Here is an 18,796-nt window from a genome sequence, read left to right on the forward strand (position 1 = left end):
TTCTCTATATCTCCTTCTCTGAAGGATTTCCTGGTTGCTTAGCATAAAAGAAGCTTGCCAAGCGTCAGCGCGCAGGATCCACATTCTTACTCTAGTTCTTCAAATTCACACGATCTTCAACAACCTTAGTAGTCAGAGCTGATCTCTCATCTGAGCCTTCTCCTGGTTTTTTCTCTAGCCGTTGAGCGTCTGAGCCCAAGGTCCGCTTCCCTACTTTTTCTGCTCCACTTTGCGTGGTATTTAGCTTCTTTATAGTAGTCAGACGCACGTACATCCGCAGAAGAACACTAAAAGAAGATTTCCCGTAATCAGAAACTGGGAAAACATGGAATTTTCACACGCAAAGTCACAAGCTAAAACTAGTCATATAAACAGTTATCTATATATAAAAAGAAGTCCTATATCGCGTCTGTCTGCATGAATGCGATAAAGTAAAAAACTACCCTAATTTTGTACTGTTTTCAATAATAACATAGTGATTTCTGAGGAAGGTTTAGGTGTAAAATTTATTATGGTTTTACCTAAGCAAAGCCAGGCTGCCAGTTATATTCAAAGCGTGTATATTATGAATCTGTATCCACCCACATGCTTCTAGTATTTGCCGTTTGGTTGAAGCCGTCCGGACTCGTTGGAGGGTCTGTCATCACGGGAATGTCAAAACATGTTATGGGATTAATAAGTTTTATCGATTGAACTGGCGAAAACACAATAACTTTGTAACATTGAGATTTAAGAACAAATTAATAATTCTGATAACTGTTACTGTTTGGCCGGTAATAGTTGATTGGTGGTGGTGTAACGGTTAATGGTTGAAACCGAAAGCTCCCAGGTTCGAATCCTACTCGTACCACATGAGTTTATATACCAATCTGACTCATATATTTTCAACGACCACCACTTGCTTCCGGTGAAGGAAAACATCGTGAGGAAACCTGCACTCTGGTATATTATCAACTTGTGTATGAAATAGAGAAGACAATGGCAAACTACTCCATTAATAGTGCCAAGAAAGTCGTTATGTGTGTTTCATTCCACGTAATGACCACGACCCTTAGCAATGATGAATAAGACTATGAAGAAGAGTTAATTGGGTTTAAGATGTTTATTATTTATCTATTTATGCACGCGTAAAACTTAAATTGAAAAGAACGTGATATCAATGAGCAAAAGGGTGCTATTAATTCAAAATGAAATCTCTTTTTGGGAACCCGTTTCCTAGGAGTTTTATATTTCATATCTTTGGGTTACAAAGGAAATTCTGGCCAACAAATTTTTAAGTAGATTCAATCGCTGTAAGTAATAAATATAATAATTACCTAAATGTGTACTATTTCGTATGCAAAGTGAAGTGATTTTGTAAAAACGAGTATCATTTGATAAATTAAATTACCCATTAATATCAAATGAAAAGTCAAGATTTTTTCAAGATCAAGATTAAACTGGTAATCTTAGAGACCGTTACGTAAAGCATCTAATAGCAATAGTATATTTGACGTAAGATCACTATACAGTTTATAGCAATATAAACACCTCGTGAAACACAATCCGCTCAGAGGCCTGGGAACGGGCACAACACAGACACAATGTACAGACACATGCACATCACATTAGTCGAAATCAACACAAATTCGTTTCTATTACAACAGCATAGAGGTCATGGAGTTTGTACTACAGCCTAAATAGATTCAATTTCGGTTTTTCAGCGTAAAATATTACAATTTTCGAATCTTAATTTTTGCTAGTTTCTTCGAATTTTGTATTAAAATATATATCAGTTTTAATATAACACTTGATATAGTGTAAAACAACCGCTAACAAAGAGCCGCGCTACGAATCCGTAGTAACAAATTCTGCTAAAAAAAACACAATATTGAATATCACTGAGTAAACTAAACTAAGTTTGTTCATCTTCTTTTAATTTTGCATACATGTAGTAGATTGAAGTACGAAAAAAGACAAAGACGAGGTACCTTTCATCCCGGATCTGTTCATGTGGGAAATTCACGTAGGAAAGAGCGGTGGGAAAAGCTAGTAGCATATGTATGCATTGCATTACTTATCAAAAATGGTAAGTAACATTACTTATCAAAAATGGTAAGTAAATCAGCAAAATCACAGAAATTAGGCTCGCGAGCTGACTGCATCTAAATGTGTGAAATATGAAGTTATTGTGGAATGAATTATGTACGTGATAACGTTTTATCACCACAAATGTTGTACAATCTCTGTGTAATAACGGAATAACCTTGAATTTATAGTCCTCTTTACGAAATACTAAATACTGTTAGCAAAAAAAGTTTGATATATACGTTTTAAAGTCAAATATAGGGTGCACTTATCGAAATATTTTTGTTAGAAGGAATTTATAATTACTGACATAATATGCATAGCCAAATTTGTATTTGCACATGTTTTAACAAAAGCAACATTTTTTTAAGGTTTTTGTCATAAGGGACATCAAAACTGGTTAAAACTACCGTTTGACATATCTCTTCTCACTATCATTATTTAGTTCACTGATTTATTTTATACATTTATTGATTTAGTTTTTTCTGCTATCGCTCCCGCGGCTGCCGGCAGCCCGCGCCGGCCACGGGGACACAGGCTCATTTTATTGGTCTATAAACCGGACGCCATCCAGCGACCGTTACTTTAGATTCCAAATTTATTTCGTCAAGCATAAACTGACATAAATTAAACTGCTCTAGCTCTGGCCGGGACGTCCCGGATGTGTCACAACTTATAATAATGCTATGGTTGCTAAGAACTACTATAGTAATAGTAGTTCTTTATTTGTATTTAGGAGAAACACTTGCATAACGTTATTCATTGAAATAAGATTCACTCACGTGTAATTTTAAAACAATTTTAGAGATCAGGATAAATATTTTTCGTTACTATTTTAAGGAAAAGAGAAAACTGTTAGGGTGAGTTGCACTGCCAAATTTGACGTTGACTTTAACCGCTGACGTTTAGACAAAATGGCGTACTTGCATTCTTCACGATGCAACCCACCTATACTGTATCATGACAATTTTCTGAACAATAAAATTGTTTATTTAAAAGAGAAAACTTCTTTCAAATATACAAAAAAATCTATCAAACAGGGAGAAATTAAAAGCTTTAAAAATATATATTTTTTAAACTAATTATATGTGAATGAAGTCTCTAAAGTGTTTATATTTATAATACTTTTATAAATTAGTATCGAGACCCAAGGTCGTTTAAGGAAACAATTCATAATATTCCTACAAGGAAAATAAAATGTGACCTTGTCTATGGGTAAAAAAAAATATGAAGTTACCAATTAGTAACGATCAGCTTTGGACTATCACGATTATTAACAAAGCAAATGTCTACTAAGAACATTAACTTGTTGTAAAAAATGTGTACGTTATATAAGTTATAAAAATATCAATAAATATCGGTCAGGAATTAGAAAAAGTATAACAGAGACAAATACTTGGACGAAAGCTTCTTAAATTCGTTTAATCTTTGTACGCGACTTAATGTGTGCTTGTCTCGTGTACCTAATTGCAATTACGTAAATTTATATTTTTTTCTATAACTAGCAGTTTTATTCTTAAAAATGAAAAAATCTGTGAACATCTAAATAATATTTCCTATATTTTTTCATACCTAGATGACGTTCTGATATTGTACTATGCACGTAATTTGCTTTAGCAACTCGATTTACCTGAATTAAATGAAACCGAGAGTGGGAGAAAATGACCACTTGTATGAAAGCGAATACGCATGTTATTATCTTGGTTATGACGTTTTTTCGGGGGTTATGTACTAGTATACGGGGCTAACTAAGTCATTGCATTCACCATTTAACCACATTATTAGTGGTATTATGTCCTAAAGTAAATGCAATACGCATTGCACTAACTATATTGTCGTCTCTTAGTGAAAAATAACCTATCCTTCTTCCTGGTATCTTTTTCTGCATTTTTAGCTTTTTTTGCGCTACAAAATTTTAATTAATATATTTTGATTACAATTAATATTTTGTTCGTTCGTTCTTTCGCTCGCTCGCTCGTTCGTTCGTTTGTTTTGTTTTATTTTGTTTTGTTTTATTTTGTTTTGTTTTTACATTAAACTTCCTTTAATAACTAAAGTTGCTAAGTATTATACCGACCTTGTATTAATTTTAGAATTATTGAGCGGAAAAATTCTAAATCTAATATTGTGTATTGAAAAGTACTTCGACTAAAAGAAGCATTATAGTAGTCTCAATTTTCAGATTTCATGAAATTAAAATGACCCAGTTAGATTCTTAGCAGCGCCGTCGATCATCGTTGACGTTTGTCCTAACCTGTTTGAGTTAAAGTTAACGTCAAAGTTGACTGGTGTAACCGCTCGTAACACAAACGCACGTATTTTCCAAAACAAAGACATTAAGAACAAAAACGCGATCGCACAATTGGCCATAATGGATCAACTGTGCATGCTAAGTGCGGTATTGGTGCGTGCGGTGCTTGCGCAAAATGTATTGGTCATTTTGCGATGCTTCCGGGTGGCGAAATAATGGCGCACAATGTGACAAAGAACTCAGACATGGCAAGCTTATTTAAACAGACAAAGAAGTAAAAGTGATAAAGAAATTAATATTAATTATTTCAGTTTTATTTCTGCTTCTTCCTAACATCATAACAATGGTTGGAACATATTATTTTTTTTCTATGTTGTGAATAGCATTACAACACAACTAAGGATACTGAGGACCATACGAAGCGGGAAATAAAAAGTAGAAATGAGAACTCTGGTTCTGACGGTCTAAGTCTGAGGAAGAAACCGGAAAAACACACAGATGCCAGAGAGAGAACTATCTTGAAATAACATCGCGCAAGTAACAACGATAATCTCACAAGTGGCTTTTGGCTATTATTATAAAGAGGTAGGTTATAAAGAGATACAACCTATACTATTATTATAAAGAGGTAAGCGTTTGTGAGTTTGTTCATAATTGTATGTTTGAGGCAGGGCAATCTCAGAAACTATCGAACCAATTGCAAAAAATCTTTCACCCTTAGAAAGGTACATTATCCAAGATTATATTTTATCTCAAAATTCCCACGCGAGTGAAGCCCCGAGCAACATCTAGCATTAGATAAGTTCCTAAGATTCCTAATCAGCAACCCATGATTTCACACGACAAATCAAGCGCGTTACAACAGTTATAACTGCGGTTACCAATTTCGTAAGCTAGCTGCATGAGGCCTAAAGATTTATGGGCGAGCCAGCAGGCAAGACATGGATGATGAATATTTTTGTACTGCTCGGTGGTTATGGGCGCCTGGTGATTGCGACATGGGTAATGCAAAACAACCTATACCTGCTTCAAATTAAAAGACTACAGCAATTTAAGACTAATGTAATCTAATAACTAATATAAACGTGTCAATGTTTTTAAAAATCATAGTGGAATAAAAGAAATCATAAACATAAATTCAATAATGAATCCTGAAAACATATTACATTGTATTATGGTTAGTCCTATTCTCTTGCCCCCTCTGTCCTAACACCTGCACCCGGGATGATCTAATGTTGGACATCGATGAGGCTCTGACCGTGGCGCAGCACCTGTCTGAGTAAATACAAAATATAGTATCGTTGGAGAGTTTCCACACGCAAAGAAGATGGGTAATGCTGTAAAATTCCCTACTTCGTATGAGCAAAGTCTTAGTATATAAGATCTTATATTTGCAAGTCCATACTTTTAAGTGGAGACTCGATTTGCATCCAAAGATATGGTTCTCGAAATGTACACGACTTTTTTAACCAGACGGGAAATATATATTTTAAAAACCTCAATTCCAGATCTATACAATAAACTTGACGACCTTCGTGGCGTAGTAGTCACCATGCCTATCCGGTATCTGGAGGCCCTTAATTTTCGTGGCGGGAATATATTTTTGTACTTATAATTACAAATATATGTCTGCTGTTCTGCGTGAGTTGTGCCCGTTTCTGTGTGTTGTGTCCATGGGAACCGCGACACAAATTGAGTGTGAGCCGTTAATTATTTTCCATTTATTTTAAACGCGTAAATGTAGAGGAGAACAAACAAATCCAAAGACTAAAGGAAAAGTACTAACAAGTATCATCTATTTATAAGCAAACCAGCTGATTTCAATCAATAAATTCGCGGCAATCTTCCACACATTCCTAGAAGACGATCACCTTGGAACAGCTATCCGCAAGATAACAGTCGTTTAATTACTTCGTGCCATTTATCTGCGAGTTAACTCCGTGATATATGGCCGCCATGCTTCCGTGGCTCGTGATCGCTTTAGAAAAAAATCAGTTTTCCTGGTAATAAGATTATTTTATTAATCACATGGATCGTGATGTTTATTTTATTTAGAATATTCACGCAATTATTGAAAAGATTTTCTCTTTCTCTACTTTATTCTCCCGTATTTTCGGTTTTATTCACGGCTATGATGCTTCAAAGCCTGGAATGAAAATAAACACTTCATTTGAAAATATACCTGTGTAATAATTTTTCGACTTGAGTAGAAATGCTATGCCAGTCAACGTTGACGTTAACACATTAACCTGCGCGCCACCGGCGATTAAAGTTAACATCAAAGTTCAGTCCAAAACGAACAGTCGAGGTGCAAAGCACCCTTTATGTTATAGAGAAGTTAAAAGCATTGTAAGTTCCATCATTTGCCTTACCTTTTCCCATCATCTGGGGTCGGCGCAAAATGTCTGTTCCCTCAACAATTTTCTATCTTTTGCTATATTTGAATCCACTCCCAGCAACCTCACATCCTCCCTGACACAATCCATCCATCTCTTCCTAGGCCTTCCTCGTCCTCTATATCCATGTGTACCTTCCTACTTCAAGTTTCCTCAGTAAATGATTCTCTTCTCTCCTCATCACGTGTCCAAACCAACCGAGTCTATTACCTCTAATTTTATCATTTATAGGCGCAACTTTTTTAAGTTATACAATAATTATATAATAGTTAAATAATATAATATATAATAATTAAACATTTTGTCATCTTTATTTATAATTGTGCTTACTATCTACGTTAATCTGTCTGCGATAACTGAAAAACAATATGTGGTTTTAACCTACGGATTGTATAGATGAAATGAATGATGATGAATTGAAAGACATGAATTTGGTATATTATTTACGTAATTGTAGCTTCAAACACAAAAGCATACATTATGTAGTAAATTTGATATAGCTGTCATGTCTTAAGTCAGAGAGACAATTTGCTCTTTTCGAAAAGTATTTATGAATACTCGAAATCTAATTAAATTTTATCACACCACAAATAACCATATTTGCCAACAGCGTCATCAGTCACCTCTTACCAAGTGTCCTAGATAAGCGACAAACGCAGCAAGTGGCACAATGCGTCATGTTGTAATACTTCATTTTGGTGTGAGTGTTATAGAAAAACTACAACAACTGTTTAGTTCCTGCTGTTTCTACGGTCATGCGGATCAATTAACTGATAAAACGTTTATTTGGAAAGACAGCAAAACAAAACACAACCATACATCCAGATAATAATAACATATATAATAACACAAATAAATAGCAAAATCAAAGAAAACACATGTTACAGAAGTACTCGTAAGTGTTCGTGTTGCAGCAATATAAAAAGGCCCATCTCTGCATACATATCATGCAGAGGAGTGAAACACTGGTTTTAAAAATCAATAAAGGCAAATTGCTTTTGACTGGAGACTCTACTCATAGGCTCGTCACCTGTCATTATTTCAAAATCTAAATATGAGAGACCCAAGAGTCTCAGGTCTGTTTACTCAGCAAAGGATAAAGACATGTACTGTTTCTGCAAAACTGGGTTATGTTGTCGCCCTAATACAAACGCAGCGACGACTAATCGCGTTGGATATCGTCACGTCGCTCACGTAGGACACCGGCCCGCGCCGCTCTCGCGTGCAACCCCGCCGTAAACTCCTGCGCATCGCCATTACATGCCTCTTGACGGATTTTGGTTTACGACTACTAATAAACATGTATTTGATTGAGGACACATGTTATTGGCTGCAAGGCCTTAAGTGTGCTTATTATATGTGCTCTTGATGGTTAGAAGGTAATAATTGTACCTACTGGTTCCTTTTTTCTTCAATTTATTAGATACTACAAAAGTATGAATTTAGCATTTTAATAATGACATAATAAAAATAATTGTATGCGATTTTGTGCGATTTTGTTTCGATGAGTGTCAATCTTTATGAACACATTGAAATAAGTAAATGATTTCAAAATCAAAATCAAAATCAAATCATTTATTCAGAAATTAGGCCTTCACAGGCACTTTTTCACGTTCTATTCTAAATTGAATGATGTGTACAAAAGCTACAAAATAGTAGCATTTCGGAACGACCACTGCTGAGAAGAAATGCCGAAAGAAACTCATTCAAACAGTGTTGGTCCCTATTATGCCAGAAGGGCTTACCATTTTTTAAATATAAATTTATGTATAATTTTTTTATCAGTAATATAACAATGTAAGTACACAATAAAGTACATGGTCAAAAGATTATAGCTAACTTAATTTAGCTAACCTAAAATGCTTTGGCAATCTGACTACTAAATTGGTATTTTAGGCCCTGTTTCACAACTTTTTGATAAAAATAATAATGTAATCTGACAGATAAACTAACTGCTAACTATCCTGACGTAATTGGGCAGTTAATTCTAACCAACACATTTTGGACGCTGTCTGTTCCACATATCCTATCAGATACTTTATTAGTAAGTGCCGAAACAGTCTTTTTTTTTAATTTTATCTATATCCCAACGAATATTATATACGTGAAGTAATTTTTCTTGTTTGTTACCTCTTCACGCTTTATCTATACAAGCAATGAAATTTTGCATTCATGTAGTTTAAAGTATGGAGAAGGACATAAGGTTTACATTCTGGAAAAAAGTCTGTTCCTGTGGGAATCACGCGGGCGGAGTAAAACTAGTAAGTTATAAAACACAAAAAAGAAAAGACTTCACTTCAGACTTAACAGCAGAATGTGGTATTTACACCACAGAGGTCATCAAAAGCAGACATGTATTATGTCAAATGATCTCTGACTGCAATTCATCCAAGGTCATTGTACAACCTGCTGTGAGAGTTACGATGTGTATAACACAAACACTGGTGGCATAATGTCTGGAGGTCAGAGTGTTAATTCTGGTGTGCTAATGGTCTGAACTCAAATGCCGAAGGCCGTGAAGAAGAAACAGTAGGGAAAACCCTGGGTTCCGACGTTGTCGCTGAAGATGCAACTGGAAAATGCTCAGATGATAGTGTAAGTCTTACTTACGGATACATTCTTATACAATATCACATCTTAATCACTCATGGAGGAAGAGTAGAATTCCTTGTTTAGATAGCAGGTTTATTATAGGAATTGGGATTTTGAATTAGGAACAAGTTGCTAAGTTCATTGCATATTAGAAGTACAAGTTTGTAACCTTGATCGATTTTTAAAATCTTGGGAAGACAAAAGGCCGATAGATTCTATGTGAGATATACTCGTTAATTCCTCAAACGAGCATTATGCTAACGTTAAGTATCGTGTGATGATGAGCAAAAATAATTACTATTGAAACACGATTGCTGAAGATACCAGAATCGATACCCTGTACACCGTGTACAGTATAGTTAATGATTTTAGCGTTGCTTTCGAACATCTGGATGTAAATGCCGCAATGATTTTGAAGGTCAGTGAAGTTACTTGTAACAGCATATGTAACTAACATCAGTTATTTAGTATCAATCAATCACTGTAGATTAGTTATAGTATTTTCATTTTTTATGATAAAGGTCAAGTCTATTTAAACATATTTTATGTTCATATCACTCACTTTCGCTCTGGAGGTTCAAGTTTTAGCTCAACTTATTCAGCTATAAGTTTATAGGAGCCATATAATCGTTTTTGAGTAAATTATGTATAACAATATAAAAATTGCCAACAATGTTATGTGCAGACTTAAATTCTTTATTTTCACCCTACTTAGCATTTTCTCATGTTTTTCTTCCTGTGCTTGCTTTTGCTTTGTTTTTGTTTGTGTTTGCTTTTTATCTCCACTTCGCACGTTTGTCGGTATGCCTCGTTGTCAGACCATTTCTTTCTTCTTATCTCGGGGTGAGAAACAAACAATTATATCAGAAAAATTTTAACTATTGCTCTAAATGGAACCGTAATTGGAACCTTTTGAATTAGTGAACCAGAACGGTACACCTCAAAACTAAGAATGTGATTGAGATTGGTGGGGCGACTACATCTAGCGCTTCATCGCAGAATGTTAGAAAACCGCCTTGAATCAAAGAGTTAAATTCAAAATTCTACTTAGGATGATACATATCGTTTATTGACATCAAAACAAATATAATGAAAAAGTAAAATGGCTTAAGTCTACTGCCGACTTTCACAGCGCAGATGAAGAAGCGGCACAACAAACTTTACCACAGCGTTTACTCCAAAGACGTCAATTGACAAATGTGGATCTTATATTTATAGAAGCACAAAAGGCCCACCAGTGAAACACAAACTGGGTAATAAAAAAGTAACTGATATTTATATTGAAAGCGTAAATTACAAAACAAATAAACAAACCCATAAATATTGATATAAACAATCGTCATATTATGTCGAATAAAAAACGGTCATACACTTTTTATTGTAGACAATTAACGCTGTATACATTCGAATTACAGTAGCTAATTGTAATGTAAATTAAATATAATAATACTCAACATTTGTTTAGTATCGTATATATTTAAATAATTGATAAATAGACCGTATAATTTTTACCAAGTCATAATGAATAACTTTACATAATGTGAATGTTTCGGATGTTGTAGTATTTTAAATAACTATTATTCAATTAACTAAAATGCTTTTTTTTCTGTTGCCATTACCTACGACAATATTGTTAGATGTTTAACAGTTTTTAAAGATGTTATCGTTATAAATTAACTGTATAAAGTAATTATGTTGTAAGTCAACTGGTTTTAAATATATTGGCAGGTTTTATCGCTGAAATTAATTTTGAAATTAGCGCTAATTAATTGGAGCAAGGTGAATCAGATGGGTCTAAAAGATGTAATTATTTACTCTGAGGCTGTGGTGATAAATTAACTTTTAATGGCTTTAGTAGAACCAAAAGCTATATTTTAAAATACGATGTACATGTTAAAGAGACGAGACGTTAAGCATGTTGTAAAGCCTCTATCCCAGAAATGAAGAATAGAGCCGCAGACGACGTGGTAGACAACCGTTTCCAAATATATAAAATGCGCAAAGATCAACGACCAGACAATCCAGGACAGATTGATTCACGACAGTCCTGGCACTGTAGAACTTCAACTTAATTGGGAATGGGCATCGATGTCATGTCTATAACATAGATGGCTCTAGAAGATTTATTTTCGACCTAGAATCAAATTTTGGTTTGGCAGTGAAAGTTGCATGTCTACTGCGAAAACAACAGCATTCCCAAAGATTGTTCATGTACGGCAGGCCGCTTGTCATAACATCATGGCTAAATCATCAATTTAAATGTTTCTTTTTTACAGAACCTGGGGTTCAAGAGTCATATTCAAGATTGCAACCGAGAATACAGATAGAAGATGAGAGAAATGAAAGAGAATTTAGGTATTGAGAATTTAATAAACAGTTCCAGTTGTTATATAGATTGTCATATGCAAAAAAAAAATTTCATATGCAATGGTGGACTTATCCCATGAAGGGATCCCTTCTAGTCAACCAGCCACAGTTTTACTCACATAATTAAATGATATATTATGTGTACGCAGCTATTTTCAAAGAATAAAAATATTAAAACCTTAGTTATGTCCTATTGACGACAGCGTGCGGAAAATGCTTTAATTAATAGCAACGTCTATACAAATAATAGTCAGTCGTAGCAGGTTTTTAAAGCAATTTAAAAAGGCATAAAAATAAACGTATATACCTCGGTGCTGACATGAACTGGTCTGTTGTTTTATAAAAGCTATCAGGATATCACGCATTATCGCCAAGGTCGTCGGATTAGATCCACGAAGTAAACAAGCCAATAAAATTGAACTGACACGAGATTTTTCATTCACATTAACGTCTTTGATTAATCGATGAAAATCTCGCCTTTAAATCCTTAGCTACATGTATATATTCATTATTGACCGTGATCAGTACATTGGTACATAAATAAGCATAGATATTAATAACTACAAACACATTAACTGTATATTTTTATATTAAAATAAACCGATTTTGACAACACAACAAATTTTGATTTCATCCTTTAAATTTTCAATTGAATTATACTGGATGCTAGTATCTTCGTCACATATTAGTTTCATAAAAACAATCGTATATAGGTCCCGAATTGCAGTTAACGAGGCCGTCCCTGGATCCCGCATCGATTGACCGAATCCCGCCGATCCCGATCCGCCGGGATCGCGTAATTTCTCCGCGGCACGTGAGTAGCATGAAGAGTGCGAGCAATCGCTCACCCCATTACGTTGCGATACCAAGATTGCGGCCCAAGTTATGGGCGTTTTTCTATAGCAGTTTAGCATTGAAGGACTGTAAGGTAACCATATCTATGTCTGAATACATATTTAGACCTCCTCGGAACCTCGTGGCGTTAATAAAGCATAACGAGTGCCTTAATGTGGTGCCAAATCATGAGCAAGAAAAGTCATTATGAGTCTTGTAAAAGTTTTGCAGTTCAGGGAGCGCGCGTATTTAGTTTGCGATATCAAGGTTAAGGGACAGTTATTTACATTCTTAGGTTAGAGTCGTGTAAATTCCCAAAAACTATGAGCACTAGTAAATAATTGACATTAAAATTAACGAGTATTTTGGAGGTGGCATTCTTAAAGTGTGACGTTTTTAAAGAGTTTTTGTGATGCTGATTGCACATCGCTTATATCTTACACCTCATTACAACCGCCTTCCCGACATCGATGTCAGATCGAACTGGCAATCAGGCCGCAGCACTATCCGTTACACAATAACAACCAGCGCCAATAAATTGTAGGCATTTTTCAGCGATACCCCGGCTAATTTATGTTGATCGCTGATAAAACGCGCCTAATTTGTTTGCTACCAACTTCTTGATTTATAACGCTTATATGATATTTTTCACTGTGTTTATTTCTTGCGAACTGTTTATGGTAGTTTTTTGAAATAAAGCATAGCTAAAGATGTTCGTTTGAATTTTTACATTATCAAACTCAAAATGGTTTCCTAAAATGATATTAAATTACGCATTGAACGGATATTTGGCCACGTCGCTACCACTTGGTTCTGACAAGAATATTATTTGTGTGCCAATGGTTTAGGAATTTCAGATAAATGGAGAAGAAAAGGTTGGAATGTGGACGCTGGGTTGGCTGGGAAGCGGACAGGAAAGCGCTCAGATAAGAAAGAGAGAGAGTGTATGTATTACTAACATGTTACAAAACGCACAATATTTCAAAATTTTTTGACTTAAAAAAATGAAGGATATTCGTACAAAAAGGTTATTTTTTTCCGCCGTAATTTGTATAAAACTTATTTTCTTTTTTTCCAAAATGACTAGGTAATTGATAATATCGCCTGTCAGCCTATAATCCAGCAGATAATTTCCACAGATAAGGAGAATCACTATACACAACCAGAACATTCATATTTTCACTTCATATTTCGAAAGCCATAAATAAGTCAGCCGTCATGATCCAAACTGGTGTAAGTAGGAAAATGTTTTTTTGGAAAACCCTCCGTGCGTAACCACCCCCTTGCCGACTACCCCCCACCCCCTGGGCCCCCTAATGCCACTTTATGCAATGTGTACGTGCGTGACAATCACACTTTATTGGCGGAGACGCGAAATTGAATGGATACTAAGTTTGGCGTATTTTGTAAAGGATTTTTTCATTAACTTATATTGTCCTATTACTAGGCAAATATTATATTCTACTATGCTATCTATGTAAAGCGTTTCTTCACGAAAGATCGCCACGAGTACAACGTAAAAGAAAAAAAATCAAATAATTGCGTATCTGACAAGTTTCGGACTTGTCCAAGTACATTTCAAATTTTAAACTTCTTCTATTGTTTCCAAATTAAATGTATAAATATTAGGTACAATAACGATATTGTTTCCAGGTTAACTTAAAAATCGTTTTCCGTGAATTAAAATTTCCTATAGTGTGTGTTTACAATTCCAGATTGGACTTGCAAATTAATAAATTTGTATTTTTTGTAAATTTAGAAAATTTTAGTAAAAGCACGTTGTATGTATTTTAATAATTCGTGCGGCCCTGCCAGGGCCGTCACGTCCCGCGCCCGTTCTATATATCTTTTTAAACGCGCGCAGTCATTTTTTTGACAGCCCCGGTTCGAATCCGTCCCCTAAACAATATTATCTCTTTTTATTACGTCGGGACAACCTCAGGGATGAGAAAATATTTTTGTGAAATGAAAAAGTTTTTTTTTTTAATTTTTAGACAATACTACTATGTTTTCCCGCAAGTTCGCTCTTGTGAATTTTCGAGATCAAAGTTACACTCTGTTCTATTCTATTATAATATTTGGAACAAATAAATTTCAAGATAGATTGATTAGAGTATGAAGTTAATAAACCTACACCTGAAACACTTTTAGTCGAAATTTTGAATTATTTTGTGCGTTATATGATGTATTAATATGCCTTTTCCATTAAAACACGTTTTCTAGAATGTCGATCTAACTTTTGACAATAGGGTTTTTTAATTAGAACAAACCATAGATTTAGAAGGGCCCCACTACCTCATCACTGATATCCATAGATCAACAAAAAAGAATAAAAATCTGTTGACACGTAATCAAACTTATTGTTTGTTTTAAATTTTTCATAATCGTCGTTTTGGCGAACGATGGAGCCGTAACACAAGGAAATAAGAAATAGAAAATATTCTTTATGAATGCTATCAGTACCAAAATGGTGTACCTACTCTTCGTAAAACTGCAATTAGATAACTATGTACACTGTATAATTTATTACACATGTCGCCTCTACGCATTATAAGTGACTTAATAAATAAGGTAATTACTCCAATACAGTTATGTTGTCATGATTCCGAGTATAACAAAAAATTGAAAGAAAATATCCAAGCAAAATTGTACTCTATAATAATGTAGATAAGTTACAAATTATTTTTTTGTATCATAGAGTTAGCAAAGTACTAGAAATGAGAAATCTATCCGCGCGTTGGTGAGTAATCTTGAATTATTGATGCGTAACGTTGTACATCTATTTTACGAGAGCCTCTTTTTATTGCTCAATATATTTCTCGCAATAGCGGCTGAGTGGAAAAAATCTTTTGCGGAATCGAACAGCTATGACACTTGGGAAAACGTCTTGACTTTTTCAAAATGCTACGTCACTTTTGCCTATATTAGACGTGATTGAAACTCAAAAAGTCCAGTTTTGGTCGGACTGTTTGCCCATATTTGGTGATAATCAAACTATATCGGACGCCGTGGCGCATAAGTACGTCGTTATTGTTATGACGTTTCGGTTTTCTGACAATATCCTGTCTATTTCATAAAACCGTCTATGGTATATATGGTAAACTATAGTGTGTCAAAATGTGTGCAGCGGTTTGCCGTGAAAGCGAGACAGGAAGAGTTTTGCATTTGATATTAGTACAGATTTCTGGTGGACACATCTGGTTCTCACACCAGAGACCACCGCATCCCTAAAGAGGGTTACGTCGGTTGAGCAGCCAGTCGTCTTCAAAATTTAAAGGTTTACTTTCCCTTGTAACCCGTGCTTTGAATGCTCTAGCGAGCATTATCATCATTATCGAGCTCATAGATCCTTCTTTTAAATACGAATAAGAGGCAATTTTGCAAATCAAATTTTGTGTGTAAAAATATAATCCATCCTAGGTAGGAAGTTCGATCACGACTTCAAATCATAAACTTCGTAGGTATATAATCCCACTTAATTGATTTCTAGTAAAGTATTTAGCCAATTACTAAATAATTCTAAAGTGTTGCCAATTAAAATAACACGTCCTTAATAAGAATCTATCAAAGTGTTCGATGAATCTGTAATTGCAGGCTTGTTTTAAGAAATGGTTAAATTATTATATTTTTGAAAATAGGTTTATTCCTATTAGTGTTGTTAAATTTCACGCAATCGAAAAATTTTACTAATTTGAGATGGCGTCAGGCACCTATATCTTAACCATAGGTACTACTAACAAATTATTAATATATTTTCAACATAAAGGTTCTATAATATGTTTTTAATTACTGACTTAATACTATTTTATTAGTTAGGGCGTTTTTGGTATCAAAGTCTAAACGTTTCCTAGGATTTCTCACGCTCTCGCTTCAGAGGCACTTTTTCACGTCATATTCAAAGCGAAATGCCTAATATTTATAAAAGCTACAAACTACTAGCATTTCTAAAAGACCATCGCTGGGAAGAAACGCCGAAAGGGATGAACAATGGTGATGATTATTTATCCTAAATTTATTTATAGATCTGAATTTATTTATTAATAACTTATTATAGCTATTATACGAATCAATCTGGTTTTATTCCGCTAACGGTCAATAAGCGAAAGTGTCACAGATTCGTGAGAACCGGCCAATTTGTAAGATTGCCTTTGGGATATTTCACGTGGTCATAAAGACGTTCTTATGGCCGGTATAGCGCTATATATCGGTGGATTAATTCGACTTAGTTAATAGCTTAACGGTTTGCCCATAAATTGTGTCAATCCATTATTAGTTTAACATTAACTAGTTAAAATTTTTGAAATGACATCGAATGTTTACAACGTTCTTTTATGTAAGCAGTAGGTATTAATATTTTTTAATCATATATTCAATACAAGATTAGGAATATACACAAATACAACACAAAATACAAGTTACGGAGCTGCGGAAAACTCGCAGATGTAATATATTTTGAAATAAAGTATTATTTAGCTTAAAGTTAAAGAAACAAGTATTGGGTATATATTAAAAAACAAAACAATATGATCTTTTTCATGTTTATGTTGTAGTCAGCAAAAGCCAATAAAACAATAAAGGTCGTTAATTATAGTATATATTATACGTTGTCAAAATTGGGTGTCGCATATTAAGCTATATCAATTTTCTTGACTGTTGTAAATAAAACATTACAAGAACCTATATGTCGGATTCTACTTGTAGAAAAAATCTAAAATGTTTTCCTTCAACTTAAAATAGGTTTCAATGCTATTTCGATAAGTTCGCAATTGTATGTGTTAACCTAAATCTTATTTGAATTTACAATAAAATTTATGGCTCAATAGTCAACACCTTCACACACCATATTACATACATACATAACACCATTATAAAGCAATTGATCTTTTTAGCTTGTAAAATCCGTTGTTATGTATCTAATGATTTTCATCGAATATCTTCTTCATAGTCGTATTCCTCATGGCTGAGGGTCGTGGTTATTACGTGGAATGAAACACACACAACAACTTTCTTGGCATTATTAATGGAGTGGTTTGCCATTGCCTTCTCCATTTCACACACAAGTTAATAAGAATCAATCAGTGTGCAAGTTCCCTCACGATGTTTTCATTCACCGAAAGCAAGTGCTGGTCGATGAAAACTACTATACACGAGCCAGAATGGTATACAAACTCATGTAGCACGTACTAGGATTCGAACCTGGGACCTTTCGATCCACAGGCAGGCGTCTTAACCATTAGACCACCACCGCTTCATTCACAAGCTTCATCGAATATAGGGGTAATTAAAAAGCTTGGATTGATTAAAAGGTGGCAACCTTTAATGACCCTGTATATAACTTGTATTCGTTTCTGCACCTTTAATAGCATAGCCAGCCACCTGCTTCCGGAATGTCATGAACTGCCCTAGCTTGGGTATTCAGATTCCCTCTTTCTCTCATCCTTGCGCGTTCCCGATGACAATCAGGGCTGTGATGCCGCGAAAGCCGGTGTTACCTAAAAATAAGTAAATTTATGACCGGCCGCCTGCCATCTTCAACCCTATTCTGGAATGTTATTGTTGCCAAAGCTATGATTCTCTTAATCGCCAAATATGACATTTATACGATGTGGTCATATTCTAGGACGGAAACACACGGCACAGGTATTCAAAGTATTCTCTAAATTTGAGCATTGAGTTTAAATTTAAATCGCATTTGAGAAGGAACAATCCTGGTAATGATCTGGTGGTCTACCGTGACCGTCTTATTTAGCGTAACACTCCATAAAAGGGTTGTTAGCGGAGGTCCCTTCAACCCTTTCGGTGCCGGCTCATTAGGAAGGGTCGAGATAGAGTAGCTGCAGCGGGTGCACTATTTTATCCTGAAATGGGGTTGCAGTTTATTAAGGCTTACGATGAAATTTACTTGCATAAACTTAGATTTGGTTTACGATGCTTTTTTAGAAGCGAAGCATTGCGGTACATAGATTTATTTCAGCAATATTTTAATGAAGAATGATGCAGATGTTAAGGATTATAAGGACCACTTACCAGTTACAAAATAAGGACTTTAAATCTTTATTTCTCTTGGAATGTTTGTATTAATAATACTGTTGTATTATAACAATTTGTTGGTATCTTATTCAAGTCACCTAATGGCATCTAAAATAACTTTTACGTATTCTTGTTTTCGTGAAACGTTTCAACACTTTCAACAGACCTTAAAATCCATAATAAATTTCCCAACACCTACAAAACATAGCTACAAGTGCAGTACACTATTATTTTATACACGTATAACATTTTATTGTAC

At 34.7% G+C, this 18,796-nt stretch overlaps 1 long non-coding RNA gene across 2 annotated transcripts; it reads right to left on the reverse strand.

The window, feature by feature from the left end:
• Nucleotides 1-231: 231 nt before the first annotated feature.
• On the reverse strand, nt 232-6,068 carry LOC128670717 (uncharacterized). 2 transcript variants are annotated; one of them, XR_008404791.1, is made up of 3 exons: nt 5,938-6,068; nt 5,485-5,593; nt 232-287 (listed from the first exon to the last, which is right to left on the reverse strand). It is a non-coding gene; the product is annotated as an uncharacterized LOC128670717 (long non-coding RNA). The 2 variants fall into 2 exon arrangements; XR_008404790.1 differs by lacking the exon at nt 232-287 and adding an exon at nt 549-637.
• Between the last annotated feature and the right edge of the window lie 12,728 nt (nt 6,069-18,796).

This window comes from Plodia interpunctella, chromosome 6, assembly GCF_027563975.2.
Source record: "Plodia interpunctella isolate USDA-ARS_2022_Savannah chromosome 6, ilPloInte3.2, whole genome shotgun sequence".
Classification (NCBI taxonomy): Eukaryota; Metazoa; Arthropoda; class Insecta; order Lepidoptera; family Pyralidae; genus Plodia; species Plodia interpunctella.